At 45.6% G+C, this 27177-nt stretch overlaps 1 protein-coding gene, 24 non-coding genes and 27 pseudogenes across 25 annotated transcripts in view; all 52 read left to right on the top strand.

The window, feature by feature from the left end:
- The window catches only part of LOC140296621 (uncharacterized), a 581862-nt gene that overhangs the window by 226878 nt on the left and 327807 nt on the right, over positions 1–27177 (top strand). The window lies entirely within an intron of this gene.
- Positions 1833–1951, top strand: LOC140295057 (5S ribosomal RNA). The gene has a single exon (XR_011912834.1). It is a non-coding gene; the product is annotated as a 5S ribosomal RNA (ribosomal RNA).
- On the top strand, positions 2221–2339 carry LOC140299138 (5S ribosomal RNA; annotated as a pseudogene).
- On the top strand, positions 2609–2727 carry LOC140301532 (5S ribosomal RNA; annotated as a pseudogene).
- On the top strand, positions 2997–3115 carry LOC140290631 (5S ribosomal RNA; annotated as a pseudogene).
- Positions 3385–3503, top strand: LOC140299137 (5S ribosomal RNA; annotated as a pseudogene).
- Positions 3773–3891, top strand: LOC140305586 (5S ribosomal RNA; annotated as a pseudogene).
- On the top strand, positions 4161–4279 carry LOC140296415 (5S ribosomal RNA; annotated as a pseudogene).
- On the top strand, positions 4549–4667 carry LOC140299136 (5S ribosomal RNA; annotated as a pseudogene).
- Positions 4937–5055, top strand: LOC140304113 (5S ribosomal RNA). The gene has a single exon (XR_011915232.1). It is a non-coding gene; the product is annotated as a 5S ribosomal RNA (ribosomal RNA).
- LOC140295754 (5S ribosomal RNA) lies at positions 5325–5443 on the top strand (annotated as a pseudogene).
- Positions 5713–5831, top strand: LOC140294171 (5S ribosomal RNA; annotated as a pseudogene).
- LOC140304038 (5S ribosomal RNA) lies at positions 6101–6219 on the top strand. The gene has a single exon (XR_011915229.1). It is a non-coding gene; the product is annotated as a 5S ribosomal RNA (ribosomal RNA).
- LOC140312302 (5S ribosomal RNA) lies at positions 6489–6607 on the top strand (annotated as a pseudogene).
- LOC140298301 (5S ribosomal RNA) lies at positions 6877–6995 on the top strand. Its single transcript, XR_011913961.1, has one exon. It is a non-coding gene; the product is annotated as a 5S ribosomal RNA (ribosomal RNA).
- On the top strand, positions 7265–7383 carry LOC140300814 (5S ribosomal RNA; annotated as a pseudogene).
- Positions 7653–7771, top strand: LOC140298017 (5S ribosomal RNA). The gene has a single exon (XR_011913701.1). It is a non-coding gene; the product is annotated as a 5S ribosomal RNA (ribosomal RNA).
- LOC140299584 (5S ribosomal RNA) lies at positions 8041–8159 on the top strand (annotated as a pseudogene).
- Positions 8429–8547, top strand: LOC140299439 (5S ribosomal RNA; annotated as a pseudogene).
- LOC140299827 (5S ribosomal RNA) lies at positions 8817–8935 on the top strand (annotated as a pseudogene).
- LOC140294671 (5S ribosomal RNA) lies at positions 9205–9323 on the top strand. Its single transcript, XR_011912805.1, has one exon. It is a non-coding gene; the product is annotated as a 5S ribosomal RNA (ribosomal RNA).
- Positions 9593–9711, top strand: LOC140290575 (5S ribosomal RNA). The gene has a single exon (XR_011912369.1). It is a non-coding gene; the product is annotated as a 5S ribosomal RNA (ribosomal RNA).
- LOC140298065 (5S ribosomal RNA) lies at positions 9981–10099 on the top strand. The gene has a single exon (XR_011913745.1). It is a non-coding gene; the product is annotated as a 5S ribosomal RNA (ribosomal RNA).
- LOC140288356 (5S ribosomal RNA) lies at positions 10369–10488 on the top strand (annotated as a pseudogene).
- Positions 10758–10876, top strand: LOC140291646 (5S ribosomal RNA). Its single transcript, XR_011912473.1, has one exon. It is a non-coding gene; the product is annotated as a 5S ribosomal RNA (ribosomal RNA).
- LOC140300230 (5S ribosomal RNA) lies at positions 11146–11264 on the top strand (annotated as a pseudogene).
- Positions 11531–11649, top strand: LOC140297531 (5S ribosomal RNA). The gene has a single exon (XR_011913257.1). It is a non-coding gene; the product is annotated as a 5S ribosomal RNA (ribosomal RNA).
- On the top strand, positions 11919–12037 carry LOC140299887 (5S ribosomal RNA; annotated as a pseudogene).
- Positions 18108–18226, top strand: LOC140289973 (5S ribosomal RNA). Its single transcript, XR_011912307.1, has one exon. It is a non-coding gene; the product is annotated as a 5S ribosomal RNA (ribosomal RNA).
- LOC140311376 (5S ribosomal RNA) lies at positions 18496–18614 on the top strand (annotated as a pseudogene).
- On the top strand, positions 18884–19002 carry LOC140298444 (5S ribosomal RNA). Its single transcript, XR_011914092.1, has one exon. It is a non-coding gene; the product is annotated as a 5S ribosomal RNA (ribosomal RNA).
- Positions 19272–19390, top strand: LOC140298213 (5S ribosomal RNA). The gene has a single exon (XR_011913881.1). It is a non-coding gene; the product is annotated as a 5S ribosomal RNA (ribosomal RNA).
- On the top strand, positions 19660–19778 carry LOC140296494 (5S ribosomal RNA). Its single transcript, XR_011912969.1, has one exon. It is a non-coding gene; the product is annotated as a 5S ribosomal RNA (ribosomal RNA).
- On the top strand, positions 20048–20166 carry LOC140276624 (5S ribosomal RNA). The gene has a single exon (XR_011909044.1). It is a non-coding gene; the product is annotated as a 5S ribosomal RNA (ribosomal RNA).
- On the top strand, positions 20436–20554 carry LOC140298594 (5S ribosomal RNA). The gene has a single exon (XR_011914226.1). It is a non-coding gene; the product is annotated as a 5S ribosomal RNA (ribosomal RNA).
- Positions 20824–20942, top strand: LOC140268248 (5S ribosomal RNA; annotated as a pseudogene).
- On the top strand, positions 21212–21330 carry LOC140298732 (5S ribosomal RNA). The gene has a single exon (XR_011914352.1). It is a non-coding gene; the product is annotated as a 5S ribosomal RNA (ribosomal RNA).
- Positions 21600–21718, top strand: LOC140303743 (5S ribosomal RNA). Its single transcript, XR_011915207.1, has one exon. It is a non-coding gene; the product is annotated as a 5S ribosomal RNA (ribosomal RNA).
- Positions 21988–22106, top strand: LOC140298654 (5S ribosomal RNA). Its single transcript, XR_011914280.1, has one exon. It is a non-coding gene; the product is annotated as a 5S ribosomal RNA (ribosomal RNA).
- On the top strand, positions 22376–22494 carry LOC140299455 (5S ribosomal RNA; annotated as a pseudogene).
- Positions 22764–22882, top strand: LOC140290249 (5S ribosomal RNA; annotated as a pseudogene).
- Positions 23152–23270, top strand: LOC140299454 (5S ribosomal RNA; annotated as a pseudogene).
- Positions 23540–23658, top strand: LOC140289503 (5S ribosomal RNA). The gene has a single exon (XR_011912261.1). It is a non-coding gene; the product is annotated as a 5S ribosomal RNA (ribosomal RNA).
- LOC140301252 (5S ribosomal RNA) lies at positions 23928–24046 on the top strand (annotated as a pseudogene).
- Positions 24316–24434, top strand: LOC140289859 (5S ribosomal RNA; annotated as a pseudogene).
- LOC140299330 (5S ribosomal RNA) lies at positions 24704–24822 on the top strand (annotated as a pseudogene).
- On the top strand, positions 25092–25210 carry LOC140298229 (5S ribosomal RNA). The gene has a single exon (XR_011913895.1). It is a non-coding gene; the product is annotated as a 5S ribosomal RNA (ribosomal RNA).
- LOC140297922 (5S ribosomal RNA) lies at positions 25480–25598 on the top strand. The gene has a single exon (XR_011913615.1). It is a non-coding gene; the product is annotated as a 5S ribosomal RNA (ribosomal RNA).
- LOC140300202 (5S ribosomal RNA) lies at positions 25868–25986 on the top strand (annotated as a pseudogene).
- LOC140299795 (5S ribosomal RNA) lies at positions 26256–26374 on the top strand (annotated as a pseudogene).
- Positions 26644–26762, top strand: LOC140297527 (5S ribosomal RNA). The gene has a single exon (XR_011913254.1). It is a non-coding gene; the product is annotated as a 5S ribosomal RNA (ribosomal RNA).
- LOC140295274 (5S ribosomal RNA) lies at positions 27032–27150 on the top strand. Its single transcript, XR_011912854.1, has one exon. It is a non-coding gene; the product is annotated as a 5S ribosomal RNA (ribosomal RNA).

The raw sequence follows: 27177 nt of genomic DNA, 5'->3' as shown, positions 1-27177 counted from the left end.
CAACTAAAAGAAAATATATTATTTACAAACATAAACTTATATACCACTTCGGCCTGCAAGTGGACAAACCGGTAAACTTAAAACCGCTTATGGTCTTCGTTGATTGCTTTCTTATTTGGATCCATATCAATGATACCAGTTTACCGGACTGCTTTTTAAAACCGGAAGTGACACCACGGTCACCTTAAACTAAACTTATCAAGTTTTAACTTTTAACTTTTACCTAACACCAAATGTTATTAACTATATCCTTTAAACATTGCTAAACAATAAATATAAACATCAAAACACTTAAAACAAACGTGTTATACGGACTTCCTCTATGGCCATAAAATCATAGCTGCATCTAGTGGCGAAACATAAATATAACTGCCGTTAAATTGCCTATTTGACAGTTTAAAGTGGCTGCACGTGCACTTTTTCTATCTGGCCTCAGTACATTTCTGAAATGTATTCAGTTGTGTTTGGAAAACATTGGAAACTTTATTTCTGAGCCCACATCAGTGGGTTCTGGTTGTTAACACATAGATGAGGAGACAGTTCAGTGTGTGAGGATAAAAGCAGAGGAGAACCTGGGACATCTGAGCAGATCTGGGATCAGCACCTTGGATATCAGCAGGGATTCTTAGGAAGGAAGGAAATGGGATGAATCTGCAGACTGCAGGAAGATCTGTTAACAGTCTGCAGACTAACGTGAGACAATAATATTTGTGTGTGTTTGGTATCCAGAAGAATTCAGACAGATGAAGTCACTGTGAGCTGAGCAGTGCTGGAAGATGATATGAATGAGTGACCTAAATGAGGTTTATGTGTGCGCTCATTTCCAGTCTTTGACAAAGATTGAAAAGTGAATTTATTTGACTGATTCCTTCCCAATGTGATGTATGTCAAGAAGCTGTCTGTGTTGAGTGAGCAGCAGCGCCTCCTGCAGGTGTAAAAAACTTACAGCACCTCATATTCCCAGGCGGTCTCCCATGCAAATACTAACCAGTACCAACCTTGCTTAGCTTCCGAGATCGGACGTGTTCAGGGTGGTATGGCCGTAAGCGAGATAATCAGTCACAAATCAGCTTTTTATAGATGCTGAAACAACATCTATTACTGTGTTCTGACTTCTAAAATATAATGTAACTGTTTAAAAATGAGCAATTTGTGATGATTTCATCTAACTAAGCAGCCTCGGTCTCTCTGTGTGACGCTGAACACAAAACTACACACAGGGAACAGAAGAGGTCGACAGACACAAAGGTATCTGAGAGTCTCACTTTCAGCTGCAGAGAACCAACACGAGAGAGAAGAACATGTGCAGGATCAGCATCAGCCTCTCAAGCCAATTATGTGAAAAACTAGAAGAAACATATGGTTCCAGCAGCTATATAATATATATTTGTCATGGTGACTTTTGCTTACAGCCAAACCACCCTGAACACGTCCGATCTTGGACACATGAGGAAATTGGTCATCTTCAGCTGCTGCTGCTTTGTTGGCAGACATGAAGCGATCTGATGTACCTGGTTAGTACTTGGATGGGAGACTGCTTGGGAATACCAGGTGCTGTAAGCTTTTTCTCTTCTCTCTACCCCCTGCATGTCTTTTGTTGCAACGTCTGATCACCCTGTGACACATGAGGAAGTTGGTCATCTTCAGCTGCTGCTGCTTTGTTGGCAGACACGAAGTGATCTGAGAGTCTCAGTTTCAACTACAGATAATAATCACATCAGGGATGAAGATGTGCCCACTACATATCAGCCTTTCTCGGCAATTATCTGGTTACATAGAGGAACTGTATGATTCCAGTACCTATATAATGCACATTTGTCACAGACATTGTTGCTTACGGCCACACCACCCTGGAAATACCCGACCTCGTCTGATCTCGGAATCCAAGCAGGGTTGGGCCTGGTTAGTACTTGGATGGGAGACCGCTTGGGAAAACCAGGTGCTGTAAGCTTTTTCTCTTCTCTCTACCACCTGCATGTCTTTTGTTACAAAGTCTGATGACCCTGTGACACATGAGGAAGTTGGTCATCTTCAGCTGCTGCTGCTTTGTTGGCAGACACGAAGTGATCTGAGAGTCTCAGTTTCCGCTGGAGAGAATAATCACATCAGGTATTAAGATGTGCCCAATACATATCAGCCTTTCTCGGCAATTATCTGGTTACATAGAGTAACCGTATGATTCCAGTACCTATATAATGCACATTGTTCACAGATATTGTTGCTTATGGCCACACCACCCTGAATATGCCCGACCTCGTCTGATCTCGGAAACCAAGCAGGGTTGGGCCTGGTTAGTACTTGGATGGGAGACTGCTTGGGAATACCATGTGCTGTAAGCTTTCTCTCTTCTCTCTACCACCTGCATGTCTTTTGTTGCAACGTCTGATCACCCTGTGACACATGAGGAAGTTGGTCATCTTCAGCTGCTGCTACTTTGTTGGCAGACACGAAGTGATCTGAGAGTCTCAGTTTCAACTACAGATAATAATCACATCAGGGATGAAGATATGCCCACTACATATCAGCCTTTCTCGGATATTATCTGGTTACATAGAGGAACTGTATGATTCCAGTACCTATATAATGCACATTGTTCACAGATATTGCTGCTTACGGCCACACCACCCTGAATATGCCCGACCTCGTCTGATCTTGGAAGCCAAGCAGGTTTGGGCCTGGTTAGTACTTGGATGGGAGACCGCTTGGGAATACCAGGTGCAGTAAGCTTTTTCTCTTCTCTCTACCACCTGCATGTCTTTTGTTGCAACGTCTGATCACCCTGTGACACATGAGGAAGTTGGTCATCTTCAGCTGCTGCTGCTTTGTTGGCAGACACGAAGTGATCTGAGAGTCTCAGTTTCAACTACAGATAATAATCACATCAGGGATGAAGATGTGCCCACTACAAGTTAGCCTTTCTCTGCAATTATCTGGTTACATAGAGGAACTGTATGATTCCAGTACCTATATAATGCACATTGTTCACAGATATTGTTGCTTATGGCCACACCACCCTGAATATGCCCGACCTCGTCTTATCTCGGAAACCAAGCTGGGTTGGGCCTGGTTAGTACTTGGATGGGAGACTGCTTGGGAATACCATGTGCTGTAAGCTTTCTCTCTTCTCTCTACCACCTGCATGTCTTTTGTTGCAACGTCTGATCACCCTGTGACACATGAGGAAGTTGGTCATCTTCAGCTGCTGCTGCTTTGTTGGCAGACACGAAGTGATCTGAGAGTCTCAGTTTCCGCTGGGGAGAATAATCACATCAGGTATTAAGATGTGCCCAATACATATCAGCCTTTCTCGGCAATTATCTGGTTACATAGAGTAACCGTATGATTCCAGTACCTATATAATGCACATTGTTCACAGATATTGTTGCTTATGGCCACACCACCCTGAATATGCCCGACCTCGTCTGATCTCGGAAACCAAGCAGGGTTGGGCCTGGTTAGTACTTGGATGGGAGACTGCTTGGGAATACCATGTGCTGTAAGCTTTCTCTCTTCTCTCTACCACCTGCATTTCTTTTGTTGCAACGTCTGATCACCCTGTGACACATGAGGAAGTTGGTCATCTTCAGCTGCTGCTGCTTTGTTGGCAGACACGAAGTGATCTGAGAGTCTCAGTTTCAACTACAGATAATAATCACATCAGGGATGAAGATATGCCCACTACATATCAGCCTTTCTCGGATATTATCTTGTTACATAGAGGAACTGTATGATTCCAGTACCTATATAATGCACATTGTCCACCAATATTGCTGCTTACGGCCACACCACCCTGAATATGCCCGACCTCGTCTGATCTTGGAAGCCAAGCAGGTTTGGGCCTGGTTAGTACTTGGATGGGAGACCGCTTGGGAATACCATGTGCTGTAAGCTTTTTCTCTTCTCTCTACCACCTGCATGTCTTTTGTTGCAACGTCTGATCACCCTGTGACACATGAGGAAGTTGGTCATCTTCAGCTGCTGCTACTTTGTTGGCAGACACGAAGTGATCTGAGAGTCTCAGTTTCAACTACAGATAATAATCACATCAGGGATGAAGATGTGCCCACTACAAGTTAGCCTTTCTCTGCAATTATCTGGTTACATAGAGGAACTGTATGATTCCAGTACCTATATAATGCACATTGTTCACAGATATTGTTGTTTACGGTCACACCACCCTGAATATGCCGGACCTTGTCTTATCTCGGAAGTCAAGCAGGGTTAGGCCTGGTTAGTACTTGGATGGGAGACTGCTTTGGAATACCAGGTGCTGTAAGCTTTTTCTCTTCTCTCTACCACCTACATGTCTTTTGTTGCAACGTCTGATCACCCTGTGACACATGAGGAAGTTGGTCATCTTCAGCTGCTGCTGCTTTGTTGGCAGACACGAAGTGATCTGAGAGTCTCAGTTTCCGCTGGAGAGAATAATCACATCAGGTATTAAGATGTGCCCAATACATATCAGCCTTTCTCGGCAATTATCTGGTTACATAGAGTAACCGTATGATTCCAGTACCTATATAATGCACATTGTTCACAGATATTGTTGCTTATGGCCACACCACCCTGAATATGCCCGACCTCGTCTGATCTCGGAAACCAAGCAGGGTTGGGCCTGGTTAGTACTTGGATGGGAGACTGCTTGGGAATACCATGTGCTGTAAGCTTTCTCTCTTCTCTCTACCACCTGCATGTCTTTTGTTGCAACGTCTGATCACCCTGTGACACATGAGGAAGTTGGTCATCTTCAGCTGCTGCTGCTTTGTTGGCAGACACGAAGTGATCTGAGAGTCTCAGTTTCAACTACAGATAATAATCACATCAGGGATGAAGATGTGCCCAATACGCATCAGCCTTTCTCGGCAATTATCTGGTTAGTTAGAGGAACTGTATGATTCTAGTACCTATATAATGCACATTTGTGACAGACATTGTTACTTACGGCCACACCACCCTGAATATGCCCGACCTCGTCTGATCTCGGAAGCCAAGCAGGGTTGGGCCTGGTTAGTACTTGGATGGGAGACCGCTTGGGAATACCAGGTGCTGTAAGCTTTTTCTCTTCTCTCTACCACCTGCATGTCTTTTGTTGCAACGTCTGATCACCCTGTGACACATGAGGAAGTTGGTCATCTTCAGCTGCTGCTACTTTGTTGGCAGACACGAAGTGATCTGAGAGTCTCAGTTTCAACTACAGATAATAATCACATCAGGGATGAAGATGTGCCCACTACAAGTTAGCCTTTCTCGGCAATTATCTGGTTACATAGAGGAACTGTATGATTCCAGTACCTATATAATGCACATTGTTCACAGATATTGTTTTTTACGGTCACACCACCCTGAATATGCCGGACCTTGTCTTATCTCGGAAGTCAAGCAGGGTTGGGCCTGGTTAGTACTTGGATGGGAGACTGCTTTGGAATACCAGGTGCTGTAAGCTTTTTCTCTTCTCTCTACCACCTACATGTCTTTTGTTTTAACGTCTGATCACCCTGTGACACATGAGGAAGTTGGTCATCTTCAGCTGCTGCTGCTTTGTTGGCAGACACGAAGTGATCTGAGAGTCTCAGTTTCAACTGCAGGTAATAATCACATCAGGGATGAAGATATGCCCACTACATATCAGCCTTTCTCGGCAATTATCTGGTTACATAGAGTAACCGTATGATTCCAGTACCTATATAATGCACATTGTTCACAGATATTGTTGTTTATGGTCACACCACCCTGAATATGCCCGACCTCGTCTGATCTTGGAAGCCAAGCAGGTTTGGGCCTGGTTAGTACATGGATGGGAGACTGCTTGGGAATACCAGGTGCAGTAAGCTTTTTCTCTTCTCTCTACCACCTGCATGTCTTTTGTTGCAACGTCTGATCACCCTGTGACACATGAGGAAGTTGGTCATCTTCAGCTGCTGCTGCTTTGTTGGCAGACACGAAGTGATCTTAGAGTCTCAGTTTCCGCTGGAGAGAATAATCACGACAGGGAAGAAGATGTGCCCAATACGCATCAGCCTTTCTCGGCAATTATCTGGTTAGTTAGAGGAACTGTATGATTCTAGTACCTATATAATGCACATTTGTGACAGACATTGTTACTTACGGCCACACCACCCTGAATATGCCCGACCTCGTCTGATCTCGGAAGCCAAGCAGGGTTGGGCCTGGTTAGTACTTGGATGGGAGACCGCTTGGGAATACCAGGTGCTGTAAGCTTTTTCTCTTCTCTCTACCACCTGCATGTCTTTTGTTGCAACGTCTGATCATCCTGTGACACATGAGGAAGTTGGTCATCTTCAGCTGCTGCTGCTTTGTTGGCAGACACGAAGTGATCTGAGAGTCACAGTTTCAACTGCAGGTAATAATCACATCAGGGATGAAGATATGCCCACTACAAGTCAGCCTTTCTCGGCAATTATCTGGTTACAAAGAGTAACCGTATGATTCCAGTACCTATATAATGCACATTGTTCACACATATTGTTACTTACGGCCACACCACCGTGAAAATACCCAACCTCGTCTGATCTCGGAAGCCAAGCGGGGTTGGGCCTGGTTAGTACTTGGATGGGAGACTGCTTGGGAATACCAGGTGCTGTAAGCTTTTTCTCTTCTCACTACCCCCTGCATGTTTTTTGTTGCAACGTCTGATCACCCTGTGACACATGAGTAAGTTGGTCATCTTCAGCTGCTGCTGCTTTGTTGGCAGACACGAAGTGATCTGAGAGTCTCAGTTTCCGCTGGAGAGAATAATCACGACAGGGAAGAAGATGTGCCCAATACGCATCAGCCTTTCTCGGCAATTATCTGGTTAATTAGAGGAACTGTATGATTCTAGTACCTATATAATGCACATTTGTGACAGACATTGTTACTTACGGCCACACCACCCTGAATGTTCCCGACCTCGTCTGATCTCGGTAGCCAAGCAGGGTTGGGCCTGGTTAGTACTTGGGTGGGAGACTGCTTGGGAATACCAGGTGCTGTAAGCTTTTTCTCTTCTCTCTACCACCTGCATGTCTTTTGTTGCAACGTCTGATCACCCTGTGACACATGAGGAAGTTGGTCATCTTCAGCTGCTGCTGCTATGTTGGCAGACACGAAGTGATCTGAGAGTCTCAGTTTCCGCTGGAGAGAATAATCACATCAGGGATGAAGATGTGCCCACTACAAGTTAGCCATTGTCGGCAATTATCTGGTTACATAGAGTAACCGTATGATTCCAGTACCTATATAATGCACATTTGTCACAAGCATTGTTGCTTACGGCCACACCACCCTGAACATACCCTACCTCATCTGATCTCAGAAGCCAAGCAGGGTTGGGCCTGGTTAGTACTTGGATGGGAGACTGCTTGGGAATACCAGGTGCTGTAAGCTGTTTCTCTTCTCTCGACCACCTGCATGTCTTTTGTTGCAACGTCTGATCACCCTGTGACACATGAGGAAGTTGGTCATCTTCAGCTGCTGCTGCTTTGTTGGCAGACACGAAGTGATCTGAGAGTCTCAGTTTCCACTGCAGGTAATAATCACATCAGGGATGAATATGTGCCCACTACATATCAGCCTTTCTCTGCAATTAGCTGGTTACATAGTGTAACCGTATGATTCCAGTACCTATATAATGCACATTGTTCACAGATATTGTTGCTTACAGCCACACCACCCTGAATATGCCCGACCTCGTCTGATCTCGGAAGCCAAGCAAGGTTGGGCCTGGTTAGTACTTGGATGGGAGACCGCTTGGGAATACCAGGTGCTGTAAACTTTTTCTCTTCTCTCTACCACATGCATGTCTTTTGTTGCAACGTCTGATCACCCTGTGACACATGAGGAAGTTGGTCATCTTCAGCTGCTGCTGCTTTGTTGGCAGACACGAAGTGATCTGAGAGTCTCAGTTTCAACTGCAGGTAATAATCACATCAGGGATTAAGATGTGCCCACTACATGTCATTCTTTCTCTGCAATTATCTGGTTACATAGAGTAACCATATGATTCCAATACCTATATAATGCACATTGTTCACAGATATTGTTGCTTACGGCCACACCACCCTGAATATGCCCGACCTCGTCTGATCTCGGAAGCCAAGCAGGGTTGGTCTTGATTAGTACTTGGATGGGAGACTGCTTGGGAATACCAGGTGCTGTAAGCTTTTTCTCTTCTCTCTACCACCTGCATGTCTTTTGTTGCAACGTCTGATCACCCTGTGACACATGAGGAAGTTGGTCATCTTCAGCTGCTGCTGCTTTGTTGGCAGACACGAAGTGATCTGAGAGTCTCAGTTTCAACTGCAGGTAATAATCACATCAGGGATGAAGATGTGCCCACTACAAGTTAGCCTTTCTCGGCAATTATCTGGTTACATAGAGGAACTGTATGATTCCAGTACCGATCTAATGCACATTTGTCACAGACATTGTTGCTTACGGCCACACCACCCTGAACATGCCCGACCTCGTCTGATCTAGGAAGCCAAGCAGGGTTGGGCCTGGTTAGTACTTGGATGGGAGACTGCTTGGGAATACCAGGTGCTGTAAGCTTTTTCTCTTCTCTCTACCACGTGCATGTCTTTTGTTGCAACGTCTGATCACCCTGTGACACATGAGGAAGTTGGTCATCTTCAGCTGCTGCTGCTTTGTTGGCAGACACGAAGTGATCTGAGAGTCTCAGTTTCAACTGCAGGTAATAATCACATCAGGGATGAAGATGTGCCCACTACAAGTTAGCCTTTCTCGGCATTTATCTGGTTACATAGAGGAACTGTATGATTCCAGTACCTATATAATGCACATTGTTCACAGATATTGTTGCTTACGGCCACACCACCCTGAATATGCCCGACCTAGTCCGATCTCGGAAGCCAAGCAGGGTTGGGCTTGATTAGTACTTGGATGGGAGACTGCTTGGGAATACCAGGTGCTGTAAGCTTTTTCTCTTCTCTCTACCACGTGCATGTCTTTTGTTGCAACGTCTGATCACCCTGTGACACATGAGGAAGTTGGTCATCTTCAGCTGCTGCTGCTTTGTTGGCAGACACGAAGTGATCTGAGAGTCTCAGTTTCAACTGCAGTTAATAATCACGTCAGGGATTAAGATATGCCCACTACATATCATTCTTTCTCTGCAATTATCTGGTTACATAGAGTAACCATATGATTCCAGTACCTATATAATGCACATTGTTCACAGATATTGTTGCTTATGGCCACACCACCCTGAATATGCCCGACCTCGTCTGATCTCGGAAGCCAAGCAGGGTTGGGTCTGGTTAGTACTTGGATGGGAGACCTTTTGGGAATACCAGGTGCTGTAAGCTTTTTCTCTTCTCTCTACCACGTGCATGTCTTTTGTTGCAACGTCTGATCACCCTGTGACACATGAGGAAGTTGGTCATCTTCAGCTGCTGCTGCTTTGTTGGATGACACGAAGTGATCTGAGAGTCTCAGTTTCAACTACAGGTAGTAATCACATCAAGGATGAAGATATGCCCACTACATATCAGCCTTTCTTGGCAATTATCTGGTTACATAGAGGAACTGTATGATTCCAGTACCTATATAATGCACATTTGTCACAGACATTGTCGCTTACGGCCAAACCACCCTGAACATGCCCGACCTCGTCTGATCTCGGAAGCCAAGCAGGGTTGGGCCTGATTAGTACTTGGATGGGAGACTGCTTGGGAATACCAGGTGCTGTAAGCTTTTTCTCTTCTCTCTAGCACCTGCATGTCTTTTGTTGCAACGTCTGATGACCCTGTGACACATGAGGAAGTTGGTCATCTTCAGCTGCTGCTGCTTTGTTGGCAGACACGAAGTGATCTGAGAGTCTCAGTTTCAACTGCAGGTAATAATCACATCAGGGATGAAGATGTGCCCACTACAAGTTAGCCTTTCTCGGCAATTATCTGGTTACATAGAGGAACTGTATGATTCCAGTACCGATCTAATGCACATTTGTCACAGACATTGTTGCTTACGGCCACACCACCCTGAACATGCCCGACCTCGTCTGATCTCGGAAGCCAAGCAGGGTTGGTCCTGGTTAGTACTTGGATGGGAGACTGCTTGGGAATACCAGGTGCTGTAAGCTTTTTCTCTTCTCTCTACCACCTGCATGTCTTTTGTTGAAACGTCTGATCACCCTGTGACACATGAGGAAGTTGGTCATCTTCAGCTGCTGCTGCTTTGTTGGCAGACACGAAGTGATCTGAGAGTCTCAGTTTCAACTGCAGGTAATAATCACATCAGGGATTAAGATGTGCCCACTACATATCATTCTTTCTCGGCAGTTATCTGGTTACATAGAGTAACCATATGATTCCAGTACCTATATAATGCACATTTGTGACAGACATTGTTGCTTACAGCCACACCACCCTGAATATGCCCGACCTCGTCTGATCTCGGAAGCCAAGCAAGGTTGGGCCTGGTTAGTACTTGGATGGGAGACAGCTTGGGAATACCAGGTGTTTGTAAGCTTTTTCTCTTCTCTCTACCACCTGCATGTCTTTTGTTGCAACGTCTGATCACCCTGTGACACATGAGGAAGTTGGTCATCTTCAGCTGCTGCTGCTTTGTTGGCAGACACGAAGTGATCTGAGAGTCTCAGTTTCAACTGCAGGTAATAATCACATCAGGGATGAAGATGTGCCCACTACATATCAGCCTTTCTCTGCAATTATCTGGTTACATAGTGTAACCGTATGATTCCAGTACCTATATAATGCACATTGTTCACAGATATTGTTGCTTATAGCCACACCACCCTGAATATGCCCGACCTCGTCTGATCTCGGAAGCCAAGCAGGGTTGGGCCTGGTTAGTACTTGGATGGGAGACTACTTGGGAATACCAGGTGCTGTAAGCTTTTTCTCTTCTCTCTAGCACCTGCATGTCTTTTGTTGCAACGTCTGATGACCCTGTGACACATGAGGAAGTTGGTCATCTTCAGCTGCTGTTGCTTTGTAGGCAGACACGAAGTGATCTGAGAGTCTCAGTTTCAACTGCAGGTAATAATCACATCAGGGATGAAGATGTGCCCACTACATATCAGCCTTTCTCGGCAATTATCTGGTTACATAGAGTAACCGTATGATTCCAGTACCTATATAATGCACATTTGTGACAGACATTGTTGCTTACAGCCACACCACCCTGAATATGCCCGACCTCGTCTGATCTCGGAAGCCAAGCAAGGTAGGGCCTGGTTAGTACTTGGATGGGAGACAGCTTGGGAATACCAGGTGCTGTAAGCTTTTTCTCTTCTCTCTACCACCGGCATGTCTTTTGTTGCAACGTCTGATCACCCTGTGACACATGAGGAAGTTGGTCATCTTCAGCTGCTGCTTTGTTGGCAGACACGAAGTGATCTGAGAGTCTCAGTTTCAACTACAGGTAGTAATCACATCAAGGATGAAGATATGTCCACTACATATCAGCCTTTCTTGGCAATTATCTGGTTACATAGAGTAACCGTATGATTCCAGTACCTATATATTGCACATTTGTCACAGACATTGTCGATTACGGCCAAACCACCCTGAACATGCCCGACCTCGTCTGATCTCGGAAGCCAAGCAGGGTTGGGCCTGGTTAGTACTTGGATGGGAGACTACTTGGGAATACCAGGTGCTGTAAGCTTTTTCTCTTCTCTCTGGCACCTGCATGTCTTTTGTTGCAACGTCTGATGACCCTGTGACACATGAGGAAGTTGGTCATCTTCAGCTGCTGCTGCTTTGTTGGCAGACACGAAGTGATCTGAGAATCTCAGTTTCCGCTGGAGAGAATAATCACGACAGGGAAGAAGATGTGCCCAATACGCATCAGCCTTTTTCGGCAATTATCTGGTTACATAGAGGAACTGTATGATTCCAGTACCTATATAATGCACATTTGTCACAGACATTGTTGCTTACGGCCACACCACCCTGAATATACCCGACCTCGTCTGATCTTGGAAGCCAAGCAGGGTTGGGCCTGGTTACTACTTGGATGGGAGACCGCTTGGGAATACCAAGTGCTGTAAGCTTATTCTCTTCTCTCTACCACCTGCATGTCTTTTGTTGCAACGTCTGATCACCCTGTGACACAAGAGGAAGTTGGTCATCTTCAGCTGCTGCTGCTTTGTTGGCAGACACGAAGTGATCTGAGAGTCTCAGTTTCAACTGCAGGTAATAATCACATCAGGGATGAAGATGTGCCCACTACAAGTTAGCCTTTCTCTGCAATTATCTGGTTACATAGAGGAACTGTATGATTCCAGTACCGATCTAATGCACATTTGTAACAGACATTGTTGCTTACGGCCACACCACCCTGAACACGCCCATTTTTCTGATGAGCAACAGGTGTGGGAGCCACAGAGTGCAGCAGCAGGTCTGAGGAGCTCTCGCTCCAATTGTTTGCTGAGTGTTTTTGTCTTTCCTTCCTTTCTTTTGTGTGTTTTTCCAGCAATATTGATATAGATCTTGATTCTTTTTCTGTGTGGGGATTATCCCTCCCCATCAGCGCAGGCGGTGGGGAGGCGCTTTTTGTTCTGTTTTGTTTTTCAGATGGATGATTTGGTGGGGGCAGTGGACCGGCGAGACGAGACAATGGACAAGTTAACTGGGAAAATGGTGACAGAGAAGGATATAGGAGAGGCTTCCTATAAAAAAGAGCTGACAATGGTCATAGATATTGAGGGGCCAGAGAAGGTGACAATTATTAACCTTCTGAGGACGATACGCATGCTGTGCGGAGGAATTCTGGGGTGTAGGCCCTTGGGGCCAACATCCTATGAAATCACTCTAAGCAACGAAATAGCAAGAGACAAATTAATGGATGGCTTCAAGATGGGAGCAATGGTGGTAACGGGGAGGAAACTGGTAAATGATGAACTGATCGTCTCTTTTCTAAATTTACCAGCATATGTTTCGGATCAGGAGATCTTGGAGAAATTGCGAGGATGGGGAGTGGAAGCAGTATCCAAAATAAAGAGGAGAATGTGGCCTGGAACATCGATTGTGGATGGCACAAGGTTTGTCAGGGTGAGATTCACAGATGCAGTACAGTCGCTGCCATACTCTGCAAAATTCAACACGGCCAACGGACACCACTTCTTCAGGGTCATACACGATAGACAGGTAAAGGTATGCCGATTATGTTTGCAGCCGGGACATATTGTCCGAGAATGCCCAGAATTTGTGTGCCACAAATGTGGTGGTCAAGGGCACTATGCCAGGGAGTGTGTTGAGGGAGGAGAGCGATGTATAGTCTGCTGCAACCCGTTAACAAACTGTGTGTGTGCTAGTGCAAGTGAGGAGGATGGACAAGACTCAACGGGAGATGAAGAATCTGATGGGCTGGGGGAGGTGGATCTGGAGGTTAGTGAGCCTCAGGGAGTGAAAATTACCCCAGACTCTCTGATATATTCCGCTGGGCAGGCTCCAGAAGTTGGGGGGACTCGAAAAATGGGTCCTGCCTGCGATCTGGCGGGGGGAGCCCGAAAAATGGGCTCTACCCTGGACACCAAGGACCAGGCTGTGGAGCTGGCACAGGGAGGGGCTCAGGTAAGCTCACATACTAAATATAGAGGCGAAAAAACAAGTGAAGAATATGCAACCGACTCAGTGGCTACTTCGAAAAGAAGTGAACGGAGGCAGCAAACGCCCGAGCTGGGGAGTGAGCCCCTCCCAGATACATGTTTATCGCCTATGGGCCCAAGCGAAACCCCCCCCAGCTCAAGCTTGGAGATAGATCGCCAGCTACTGACGGCAAGAAAAAGGGCACCTTTGGAGAGAGTCGGTCAAAAAGTGCGGAAAAAACTAAAATGAAGGGTTTGGCCAGATAAGTAGACTGTACATCTCCCTTTTCCTTATGCTCACTATCTTTTCACAAAATGTGGCGGGGCTGAGGAACGAAAAGAGGATGGAGGAGTTCTTCCTGAGTGTAGATTGTGATATAGTTGTGTTGCAAGAAACTAACTGGGATGGTGATATACTAGCAAAAATAGAGAGATTATGGGTAGGCAGCATTTATATCTCAAATGGAGTAAATAAATGTTGTGGGGTGGCTGTATTAATAAAAAATAGCAAGTTATTTAAAGATATAAAAGAAATACATAGAGATGACCAGGGTAGGCAATTAATATTAGACCTAAATTATAAAAATAATATTATTAGACTGATAAATAGCTATGCCCCCAACATTGAAACGGAGAGAAAGAGGTATTTTGAAAATCTAAAGGGATTCATAAGCACCAACACGATCCTAATAGGAGATTTGAATGTGGCACTCTCACGACTAGATGTCTCGGCGGCAAATGTTTTTAAAAATGACAGCAGCAGAAGAGCTTTATTGAATATAATGAATGAAAATGATCTAATTGATATCTGGAGATTATTAAATAAAGACAAGGTAGCTTTTTCAAGGAAGATCGTAATCAAAGGAATATTGAAGCAAACTAGAATAGATCTATGCTTAATAAGTAGAAATATTGTTCAATGGATAAATACAATTGATTATGGAAGCAGCCATATTAGTGACCATGGTCCGATCATTTTAACGTTGAAGGACCGCCAAGTCACAAATAAGTTTAATCTATGGTGCTTAAATAATAGTTTACTTGAAGATAGTAAATATATAAATATCATTAATAAACAACTAGATTATATAAATGAAGAAGTGGACATAATACAGGAACCTTTAGAATGGTGGGAACACGTTAAAACAAGATTGAAAACAAAAACGATTCATTACTGTATCAATAAGAAGTGGGAAGAAAATAGGGTAGAGAGGCAACTGAAGAAGGACATAAATAAAGAACAGGTAAGGTTGGATGATGATCCCAGCCGGGATACATACAAACTGTCTCTCTTGATGAAGCGCCTGGACGATTTGGGCAGGAGGAAATGTCAAGGGGCTTGCGTAAGGGCAAGGGTGCAGCATTGGGTGGAGGGGGAAAATCGACAGCATTCTTCTTGGGATTGGAGAAGAGAAACAAAAATAGGTCCATAATAACTTCCTTACTGAATGACCAAGAGGTGGAGGTGTGCGAGGAGGGAGACATGATGGAGGTCAGTCGGCTGTTTTATCAAAGACTCTTTAGCTCTGACACACTAGATAGAACTCACGCGGATCATCTGTTCTCACTAATTAAAAACAAATTAACTAAGGAAGAAGCCCAGATAACTGACAATAAAATATTCAAATTAGAAGTTGAGGGGGCAATAATGTCATTAGGGAACAACAAGAGTCCGGGACGGGATGGGATGACAACTGAATTCTATAAAACTTTCAGTGATAAATTGGTACCGATTCTGACGAAAATCTATACAGAAATAACGGAAAATAAAAACATAGTTATACCTAGAACATTTAATGAGGGAATAATTAAATTAATATATAAAAATAACGGAGATAGAAATAACTTGAATAATTATAGACCGATAAGCTTGTTAAATACGGATTATAAAATATTTATGAAAATACTGGCTAATAGAATCAAACCCATAATGCCACATATAATAAATAAAAACCAGGCCTACAGTGTACCGAGTCGGACAATATATGACACCATACTGACCGCAAAGGAGACGCTAAGGCTCCTGCAGGAGAGTGGCGGGTATTTCCTGAACCTGGACTTCGAGAAGGCATTCGATAGAGTCGAGCATGAGTACCTTTGGGGGGTCTTGAAGGCCTTTGGGTTCGGGAACAGATTCGTCGGCTGGGTGCGGACCCTCTACAATTCGGCAACGAGTAGGGTAAGTCTGAATGGAAACCTGACGGACCCCGTCCGGCTGTGGCGATCGGTGAGACAGGGGTGTCCGCTCTCCTCTCTGCTGTTCACCTTGGCTGTGGAGCCGCTAGCCTGTTTAATAGATGGGGATCCTGATGTCCGGGGGGTTCTCTCCTCCGGAGGAGGACAGATAAAGCTCCTCCAGTTCGCTGACGACACTACGTTGGTAGCAGCCGACCCCAAGAGCCTAACTCTGGCTCTGGGGTTGGTGGATTTCTTCTGCAAAGCGACTGGAGGCAAGCTGAATCTGTCCAAATCTGGCTTGCTGTGCTGCGGAGCCGCGGCCGCTCCGCCGCAGCTCTCCCAGGTATGTTTGATAGATGGCCCCTTCAAGTTTTTGGGAGTGTACCTGGGGGTGGACGAGCAGCTTGCGGCGGAGAGATCATGGTCTGCGGTCACAGGGAGGATAGAGAACACCTTAAGCCTCTGGAGGATGAGGGCCCTCGGGCATAGGGGAAGAGTGGTTGTCGCCAACGCGCTGGCGGTTACTAAGCTTTACCATACCCTGCATGTCCATGCCGCGCCGCGGAGTGTGTTGACCGCCCTGAACCGGTCATTCAATAATTTCATCTGGAAAGGTAAGAGAATCATGGTGTCGCATAACACTCTCATTGGTGGTAAGAAAAACGGCGGTCTCAACCTCGTGGACATAGACACGAAACGACTGGCTTTTAGATTGCGACTGCTAACAAAACTCTTCAATAATCCGGACCTGCATCTTTGGCATGAAGCTTTAGGGCGGTCAATAAACTCCTGCGGGCGGCATGGCATGTTTAACCTATGTCAAGTTCTCCCATCAACGAGCCTCTGTCACCTTGATCCTTTCTGGGCTGAGGTGATGGAGGCTTGGCAGGCATTCCGACCAGGTCTGGACGGTAAGATTCAACATCTCAGACAGCTTTTGCGGCAGCCGCTCTTCCACAACCCAGATCTGCAGCAGGCAGGGCGGCCATTTAGGTGCGCGGCTCTGGAGAGAGGAGGAGTCGACACCTTTGGGACTGTCTTGGATCGGCACGGCAGGTTGGATCTGGTTCGTGTTGAGAATACTCTAAGAAAAGAAAACATCATACATAGGAAAGAGGTGGTGAGGAGGGTGTGCGCCCAGCTGGCAGAGAATGTACCTCCAGACTGGCTGCTCGTCCTCGGCTCTGTGGTGCGGTCATCAAGACTGGTAAGTGGGCCAACCTTTGTCTGTAATTATGGGGATAGAGTTTTAAATTTTGGGGAATTGAACACGAAACAAATATATAACTTGTTTCTGCGCAAAATTGTAAAAGCACCAGCTGCTACTAGACAGTGGAGGATGATTTTTGAGCATATAACGACAAAGACAATCTGGAAGACAATAGCTAGCCCGTTAATTCCACCCTCGGTCTTTAACACCGATTTCAAAATGAGGCACAGGATAATGTATACAGCAATTATTCTCCATCAAATCAACAAAAACAGGTGGTCCAGGGACTGTCCGGCGTGTGAATCCCATCCGGAGACGATACAGCACATCTTCCTGGAGTGTCCAGCTTCGAGAAGCTTTCGCGACCACCTGTGGGCACTAATCACTGAGAAATGTAACCTCCGACCAGTGGGAACATTAAGGGACCAAATGCAGCTCTTCGGGCTCTTCACCCAAACACCCAGCAATGTTAATTCAGTCTTGGTAAATTTCTTACTTTCAGTTGCTAAACACGCCTTGTACATTTGCAGGTGCGATCTATTGTTTGAAAAAAAGAAAAACAATTCTTGGTCCCTTTTTGTTGGTCTGGTGGAATGGTATTTAAGATCTCTCTTTATGGTTAAAAGGGAGGTATTCATGGAGTCGTTTCTCCCGAATAACTGTTTTGTTGTAGTTGACAATGGAGATCTAAGTTTGAATTTTTGAATATCGTGTGACAGTGTTGTAAAACTACCTTTTTGTATTTTTCTAATAAATAAAAAAAATTTAAAAAAAAAATAAATATGCCCGACCTCGTCTGATCTCGGAAGCCAAGCAGGGTTGGGCCTGGTTAGTACTTGGATGGGAGACTGCTTGGGAATACCAGGTGCTGTAAGCTTTTTCTCTTCTCTCTACCACGTGCATGTCTTTTGTTGCAACGTCTGATCACCCTGTGACACATGAGGAAGTTGGTCATCTTCAGCTGCTGCTGCTTTGTTGGCAGACACGAAGTGATCTGAGAGTCTCAGTTTCAACTGCAGGTAATAATCACATCAGGGATTAAGATGTGCCCACTACATATCATTCTTTCTCTGCAATTATCTGGTTACATAGAGTAACCATATGATTCCAGTACCTATATAATGCACATTGTTCACAGATATTGTTGCTTACGGCCACACCACCCTGAATATGCCCGACCCCGTCTGATCTCGGAAGCCAAGCAGGGTTGGGCCTGATTAGTACTTGGATGGGAGACCGCTTGGGAATACCAGGTGCTGTAAGCTTTTTCTCTTCTCTCTACCACGTGCATGTCTTTTGTTGCAACGTCTGATCACCCTGTGACACATGAGGAAGTTGGTCATCTCCAGCTGCTGCTGCTTTGTTGGCAGACACGAAGTGATCTGAGAGTCTCAGTTTCAACTACAGGTAGTAATCACATCAAGGATGAAGATATGCCCACTACATATCAGCCTTTCTCGGCAATTATCTGGTTACATAGAGGAACTGTATTATTCCAGTACCTATATAATTCACATTTGTGACAGACATTGTCGCTTACGGCCACACCACCCTGAACATGACTGACCTCGTCTGATCTCGGAAGCCAAGCAGGATTGGGCCTGGTTAGTACTTGGATGGGAGACTACTTGGGAATACCAGGTGCTGTAAGCTTTTTCTCTTCTCTCTAGCACCTGCATGTCTTTTGTTGCAACGTCTGATGACCCTGTGACACATGAGGAAGTTGGTCATCTTCAGCTGCTGCTGCTTTGTTGGCAGACACGAAGTGATCTGAGAGTCTCAGTTTCAACTGCAGGTAATAATCACATCGGGGATGAAGATGTGCCCACTACATATCAGCCTTTCTCGGCAATTATCTGGTTACATAGAGTAACCGTATGATTCTAGTACCTATATAATGCACATTTGTGACAGACATTGTTGCTTACAGCCACACCACCCTGAATATGCCCGACCTCGTCTGATCTCGGAAGCCAAGCAGGTTTGGGCCTGGTTAGTACTTGGATGGGAGACTGCTTGGGAATACCAGGTGCTGTAAGCTTTTTCTCTTCTCTCTACCACGTGCATGTCTTTTGTTGCAACGTCTGATCACCCTGTGACACATGAGGAAGTTGGTCATCTTCAGCTGCTGCTGCTTTGTTGGCAGACACGAAGTGATCTGAGAGTCTCAGTTTCAACTGCAGGTAATAATCACATCAGGGATTAAGATGTGCCCACTACATATCATTCTTTCTCTGCAATTATCTGGTTACATAGAGTAACCATATGATTCCAGTACCTATATAATGCACATTGTTGACAGATATTGTTGCTTACGGCCACACCACCCTGAATATGCCCGACCCCGTCTGATCTCGGAAGCCAAGCAGGGTTGGGCCTGATTAGTACTTGGATGGGAGACTGCTTGGGAATACCAGGTGCTTTAAGCTTTTTCTCTTCTCTCTACCACGTGCATGTCTTTTGTTGCAACGTCTGATCACCCTGTGACACATGAGGAAGTTGGTCATCTTGAGCTGCTGTTGCTTTGTTGGCAGACACGAAGTCATCTGAGAGTCTCAGTTTCAACTGCAGGTAATAATCACATCAGGGATTAAGATGTGCCCACTACATATCAGCCTTTCTCGGCAATTATCTGGTTACATAGAGTAACCATATGATTCCAGTACCTATATAATGCACATTGTTGACAGATATTGTTGCGTACGGCCACACCACCCTGAATATGCCCGACCCCGTCTGATCTCGGAAGCCAAGCAGGGTTGGGCCTGATTAGTACTTGGATGGGAGACTGCTTGGGAATACCAGGTGCTGTAAGCTTTTTCTCTTCTCTCTACCACCTGCATGTCTTTTGTTGCAACGTCTGATCACCCTGTGACACATGAGGAAGTTGGTCATCTTCAGCTGCTGCTGCTTTGTTGGCAGACACGAAGTAATCTGAGTGTCTCAGTTTCAACTGCAGGTAATAATCACATCAGGGATGAAGATGTGCCCACTACATATCAGCCTTTCTCTGCAATTATCTGGTTACATAGAGTAATCGTATGATTCTAGTACCTATATAATGCACATTTGTGACAGACATTGATGCTTACAGCCACACCACCCTGAATATGCCCGACCTCGTCTGATCTCGGAAGCCAAGCAGGGTTGGGCCTGGTTAGTACTTGGATGGGAGACTGCTTGGGAATACCAGGTGCTGTAAGCTTTTTCTCTTCTCTCTACCACGTGCATGTCTTTTGTTGCAACGTCTGATCACCCTGTGACACATGAGGAAGTTGGTCATCTTGAGCTGCTGCTGCTTTTTTGGCAGACACGAAGTGATCTGAGAGTCTCAGTTTCAACTACAGGTAGTAATCACATCAAGGATGAAGATATGCCCACTACATATCAGCCTTTCTCGGCAATTATCTGGTTACATAGAGGAACTGTATGATTCCAGTACCGATATAATGCACCTTTGTCACAGACATTGTTGCTTACGGCCACACCACCCTGAACATGCCCGACCTCGTCTGATCTCAGAGGCCAAGCAGGGTTGGGCCTGGTTAGTACTTGGATGGGAGACCGCTTGGGAATACCAGGTGCTGTAAGCTTTTTCTCTTTTCTCTAGCACCTGCATGTCTTTTGTTGCAACGTCTGATGACCCTGTGACACATGAGGAAGTTGGTCATCTTCAGCTGCTGCTGCTTTGTTGGCAGACACAAAGTGATCTGAGATTCTCTTTTTCAACTACAGATAATAATCACATCAGGGATGAAGATGTGCCCACTACAAGTTAGCCTTTCTCGGCAATTATCTGGTTACATAGAGGAACCGTATGATTCCAGTAGCTATATAATGCACATTGTTCACAGATATTGTTGCTTACGGCCACACCACCCTGAATATACCCGACGTCGTCTGATCTCGGAAGCCAAGCAGGGATGGGCCTGGTTAGTACTTGGATGGGAGACTGCTTGGGAATACCAGGTTCTGTAAGCTTTTTCTCTTCTCTCTAGCACCTGCATGTCTTTTGTTGCAACGTCTGATGACCCTGTGACACATGAGGAAGTTGGTCATCTTCAGCTGCTGCTGCTTTGTTGGCAGACACGAAGTGATCTGAGAGTCTCAGTTTCCGCTGGAGAGAATAATGACCACAGGGAAGAAGATGTGCCCAATACGCATCAGCCTTTCTCGGCAATTATCTGGTTACATAGAGGAACTGTATGATTCCAGTACCTATATATTGCACATTGTTCACAGATAGATTTGCTTACGGCCACACCACCCTGAACATGCCCAACCTCGTCTGATCTCGGAAGCCAAGCAGGGTTGGGCCTGGTTAGTACTTGGATGGGAGACTGCTTGGGAATACCAGGTGCTGTAAGCTTTTTCTCTTCTCTCTACCACGTACATGTCTTTTGTTCTAACGTCTGATCACCCTGTGACACATGAGGAAGTTGGTCATCTTCAGCTGCTGCTGCTTTGTTGGCAGACACGAAGTGATCTGAGAGTCTCAGTTTCAACTGCAGGTAATAATCACATCAGGGATGAAGATGTGCCCACTACATATCAGCCTTTCTCGGCAATTATCTGGTTACATAGAGTAACCGTATGATTCCAGTACGTATATAATGCACATTTGTGACAGACATTGTTGCTTACAGCCACACCACCCTGAATATGCCCGACCTCATCTGATCTCGGAAGCCAAGCAAGGTTGGGCCTGGTTAGTACTTGGATGGGAGACCGCTTGGGAATACCAGGTGCTGTAAGCTTTTTCTCTTCTCTCTACCACATGCATGTCTTTTGTTGCAACGTCTGATCACCCTGTGACACATGAGGAAGTTGGTCATCTTCAGCTGCTGCTGCTTTGTTGGCAGACACGAAGTGATCTGAGAGTCTCAGTTTCAACTGCAGGTAATAATCACATCAGGGATGAAGATGTGCCCACTACAAGTTAGCCTTTCTCTGCAATTATCTGGTTACATAGAGTAACCATATGATTCCAGTACCTATATAATGCACATTGTTCACAGATATTGTTGCTTACGGCCACACCACCCTGAATATACCCGACCTCGTCTGATCTCGGAAGCCAAACAGGGTTGGCCCTGATTAGTACTTGGATGGGAGACTGCTTGGGAATACCAGGTGCTGTAAGCTTTTTCTCTTCTCTCTACCACCTGCATGTCTTTTGTTCTAACGTCTGATCACCCTGTGACACATGAGGAAGTTGGTCATCTTCAGCTGCTGCTGCTTTGTTGGCAGACACGAAGTGATCTGAGAGTCTCAGTTTCAACTGCAGGTAATAATCACATCAGGGATGAAGATGTGCCCACTACATATCAGCCTTTCTCTGCAATTATCTGGTTACATAGAGTAACCGTATGATTCCAGTACCTATATAATGCACATTTGTGACAGACATTGTTGCTTACAGCCACACCACCCTGAATATGCCCGACCTCTTCTGATCTCGGAAGCCAAGCAGGTTTGGGCCTGGTTAGTACTTGGATGGGAGACTGCTTGGGAATACCAGGTGCTGTAAGCTTTTCCTCTTCTCTCTACCACCTGCATGTCTTTTGTTGCAACGTCTGATCACCCTGTGACACATGAGGAAGTTGGTCATCTTCAGCTGCTGCTGCTTTGTTGGCAGACACGAAGTGATCTGAGAGTCTCAGTTTCAACTACAGGTAGTAATCACATCAAGGATGAAGATATGCCCACTACATATCAGCCTTTCTTGGCAATTATCTGGTTACATAGAGTAACCGTATGATTCCAGTACCTATATAATGCACATTTGTGACAGACATTGTTGCTTACAGCCACACCACCCTCAATATGCCCGACCTCGTCTGATCTCGGAAGCCAAGCAGGGTTGGGCCTGGTTAGTAATTGGATGGGAGACCACTTGGGAATACCAGATGCTTTAAGCTTTTTCTCTTCTCTCTACCACATGCATGTCTTTTGTTGCAACGTCTGATCACCCTGTGACACATGAGGAAGTTGGTCATCTTCAGCTGCTGCTGCTTTGTTGGCAGACACGAAGTGATCTGAGAGTCTCAGTTTCAACTGCAGGTAATAATCACATCAGGGATGAAGATGTGCCCACTACATATCAGCCTTTCTCTGCAATTATCTGGTTACATAGAGTAACCGTATGATTCCAGTACCTATATAATGCACATTTGTGACAGACATTGTTGCTTACAGCCACACCACCCTGAATATGCCCGACCTCTTCTGATCTCGGAAGCCAAGCAGGTTTGGGCCTGGTTAGTACTTGGATGGGAGACTGCTTGGGAATACCAGGTGCTGTAAGCTTTTCCTCTTCTCTCTACCACCTGCATGTCTTTTGTTGCAACGTCTGATCACCCTGTGACACATGAGGAAGTTGGTCATCTTCAGCTGCTGCTGCTTTGTTGGCAGACACGAAGTGATCTGAGAGTCTCAGTTTCAACTGCAGGTAATAATCACATCAGGGATGAAGATGTGCCCACTACAAGTTAGCCTTTCTCGGCAATTATCTGGTTACATAGAGGAACTGTATGATTCCAGTGCCGATATAATGCACATTTGTCACAGACATTGTTGCTTACGGCCACACCACCCTGAACATGCCCGACCTCGCCTGATCTCGGAAGCCAAGCAGGGTTGGGCCTGGTTAGTACTTGGATGGGAGACCGCTTGGGAATACCAGGTGCTGTAAGCTTTTTCTCTTCTCTCTACCACGTGCATGTCTTTTGTTGCAACGTCTGAACACCCTGTGACACATGAGGAAGTTGGTCATCTTCAGCTGCTGCTGCTTTGTTGGCAGACACGAAGTGATCTGAGAGTCTCAGTTTCAACTGCAGGTAATAATCACATCAGGGATTAAGATGTGCCCACTACATATCATTCTTTCTCTGCAATTATCTGGTTACATAGAGTAACCATATGATTCCAGTACCTATATAATGCACATTGTTCACAGATATTGTTGCTTACGGCCACACCACCCTGAATATGCCCAACCTCGTCTGATCTCGGAAGCCAAGCAGGGTTGGGCCTGATTAGTACTTGGATGGGAGACTGCTTTGGAATACCAGGTGCTGTAAGCTTTTTCTCTTCTCTCTACCACCTGCATGTCTTTTGTTGCAACGTCTGATGACCCTGTGACACATGAGGAAGTTTGTCATCTTCAGCTGCTGCTGCTTTGTTGGCAGACACGAAGTGATCTGAGAGTCTCAGTTTCAACTACAGGTAGTAATCACATCAAGGATGAAGATATGCCCACTACATATCAGCCTTTCTTGGCAATTATCTGGTTACATAGAGGAACTGTATGATTCCAGTACCTATATAATTCACATTTGTGACAGATTTTGTCGCTTACGGCCAAACCACCCTGTACATGACCGACCTCGTCTGATCTCCGAAGCCAAGCAGGGTTGGGCCTTGTTAGTACTTGGATGGGAGACTACTTGGGAATACCAGGTGCTGTAAGCTTTTTCTCTTCTCTCTAGCACCTGCATGTCTTTTGTTGCAACGTCTGATGACCCTGTGACACATGAGGAAGTTGGTCATCTTCAGCTGCTGCTGCTTTGTTGGCAGACACGAAGTGATCTGAGAGTCTCAGTTTCCGCTGGAGAGAATAATCACCACAGGGAAGAAGATGTGCCCAATACGCATCAGCCTTTCTCGGCAATTATCTGGTTACATAGAGGAACCGTATGATTCCAGTACCTATATAATGCACATTGTTCACAGATAGTTTTGCTTACGGCCACACCACCCTGAACATGCCCAACCTCGTCTGATCTCGGAAGCCAAGCAGGGTTGGGCCTGATTAGTACTTGGATGGGAGACTGCTTGGGAATACCAGGTGCTGTAAGCTTTTTCTCTTCTCTCTACCACCTGCATGTCTTTTGTTGCAACGTCTGATCACCCTGTGACACATGAGGAAGTTGGTCATCTTCAGCTGCTGTTGCTTTGTTGGCAGACACGAATGGATCTGAGTGTCTCAGTTTCAACTGCAGGTAATAATCACATCAGGGATGAAGATGTGCCCACTACATATCAGCCTTTCTCGGCAATTATCTGGTTACATAGAGTAATCGTATGATTCTAGTACCTATATAATGCACATTTGTGACAGACATTGTTGCTTACAGCCACACCACCCTGAATATGCCCGACCTCGTCTGATCTTGGAAGCCAAGCAGGGTTGGGCCTGGTTAGTACTTGGATGGGAGACTGCTTGGGAATACCAGGTGCTGTAAGCATTTTCTCTTCTCTCTACCACGTGCATGTCTTTTGTTGCAACGTCTGATCACCCTGTGACACATGAGGAAGTTGGTCATCTTGAGCTGCTGCTGCTTTGTTGGCAGACACGAAGTGATCTGAGAGTCTCAGTTTCAACTACAGGTAGTAATCACATCAAGGATGAAGATATGCCCACTACATATCAGCCTTTCTCGGCAATTATCTGGTTACATAGAGGAACTGTATGATTCCAGTACCGATATAATGCACCTTTGTCACAGACATTGTTGCTTACGGCCGCACCACCCTGAACATGCCCGACCTCGTCTGATCTCGGAGGCCAAGCAGGGTTGGGCCTGGTTAGTACTTGGATGGGAGACCGCTTGGGAATACCAGGTGCTGTAAGCTTCTTCTCTTCTCTCTACCACGTGTATGTCTTTTGTTGCAACGTCTGATCACCCTGTGACACATGAGGAAGTTGGTCATCTCCAGCTGCTGCTGCTTTGTTGGCAGACACGAAGTGATCTGAGAGTCTCAGTTTCAACTACAGATAATAATCACATCAGGGATGAAGATGTGCCCACTACAAGTTAGCCTTTCTCGGCAATTATCTGGTTACATAGAGGAACCGTATGATTCCAGTAGCTATATAATGCACCTTTGTCACAGACATTGTTGCTTACGGCCGCACCACCCTGAACATGCCCGACCTCGTCTGATCTCGGAGGCCAAGCAGGGTTGGGCCTGATTAGTACTTGGATGGGAGACTGCTTGGGAATACCAGGTGCTGTAAGCTTTTTCTCTTCTCTCTACCACCTGCATGTCTTTTGTTGCAACGTCTGATCACCCTGTGACACATGAGGAAGTTGGTCATCTTCAGCTGCTGCTGCTTTGTTGGCAGACACGAAGTGATCTGAGAGTCTCAGTTTCAACTACAGGTAGTAATCACATCAAGGATGAAGATATGCCCACTACATATCAGCCTTTCTCGGCAATTATCTGGTTACATAGAGGAACTGTATGATTCCAGTACCGATATAATGCACCTTTGTCACAGACATTGTTGCTTACGGCCACACCACCCTGAACATGCCCGACCTCGTCTGATCTCGGAGGCCAAGCAGGGTTGCGCCTGGTTAGTACTTGGATGGGAGACCGCTTGGGAATACCAGGTGCTGTAAGCTTTTTCTCTTCTCTCTACCACGTGCATGCCTTTTGTTGCAACGTCTGATCACCCTGTGACACATGAGGAAGTTGGTCATCTCCAGCTGCTGCTGCTTTGTTGGCAGACACGAAGTGATCTGAGAGTCTCAGTTTCAACTACAGGTAGTAATCACATCAAGGATGAAGATATGCCCACTACATATCAGCCTTTCTCGGCAATTATCTGGTTACATAGAGGAACTGTATTAATCCAGTACCGATATAATGCACCTTTGTCACAGACATTGTTGCTTACAGCCACACCACCCTGAATATGCCCGACCTCGTCTGATCTCGGAAGCCAAGCAGGGTTGGGCCTGGTTAGTACTTGTATGGGAGACTGCTTGGGAATACCAGGTGCTGTAAGCTTTTTCTCTTCTCTCTACCACGTGCATGTCTTTTGTTGCAACGTCTGATCACCCTGTGACACATGAGGAAGTTGGTCATCTTGAGCTGCTGTTGCTTTGTTGGCAGACACGAAGTGATCTGAGAGTCTCAGTTTCAACTGCAGGTAATAATCACATCAGGGATTAAGATGTGCCCACTACATATCATTCTTTCTCTGCAATTATCTGGTTACATAGAGTAACCATATGATTCCAGTACCTATATAATGCACATTGTTCACAGATATTGTTGCTTACGGCCACACCACCCTGAATATGCCCGACCTCGTCTGATCTCGGAAGCCAAGCAGGTTTGGGCCTGATTAGTACTTGGATGGGAGACCGCTTGGGAATACCAGGTGCTGTAAGCTTTTTCTCTTCTCTCTACCACATGCATG

This window comes from Leuresthes tenuis, unplaced genomic scaffold, assembly GCF_036924035.1.
Source record: "Leuresthes tenuis unplaced genomic scaffold, fLeuTen1.0.hap1 SCAF_1, whole genome shotgun sequence".
Taxonomy (NCBI): domain Eukaryota; kingdom Metazoa; phylum Chordata; class Actinopteri; order Atheriniformes; family Atherinopsidae; genus Leuresthes; species Leuresthes tenuis.
The sequence above is the reverse complement of the archived record's forward strand: the minus strand, read 5'-3'. Positions and strand labels throughout refer to the sequence as shown.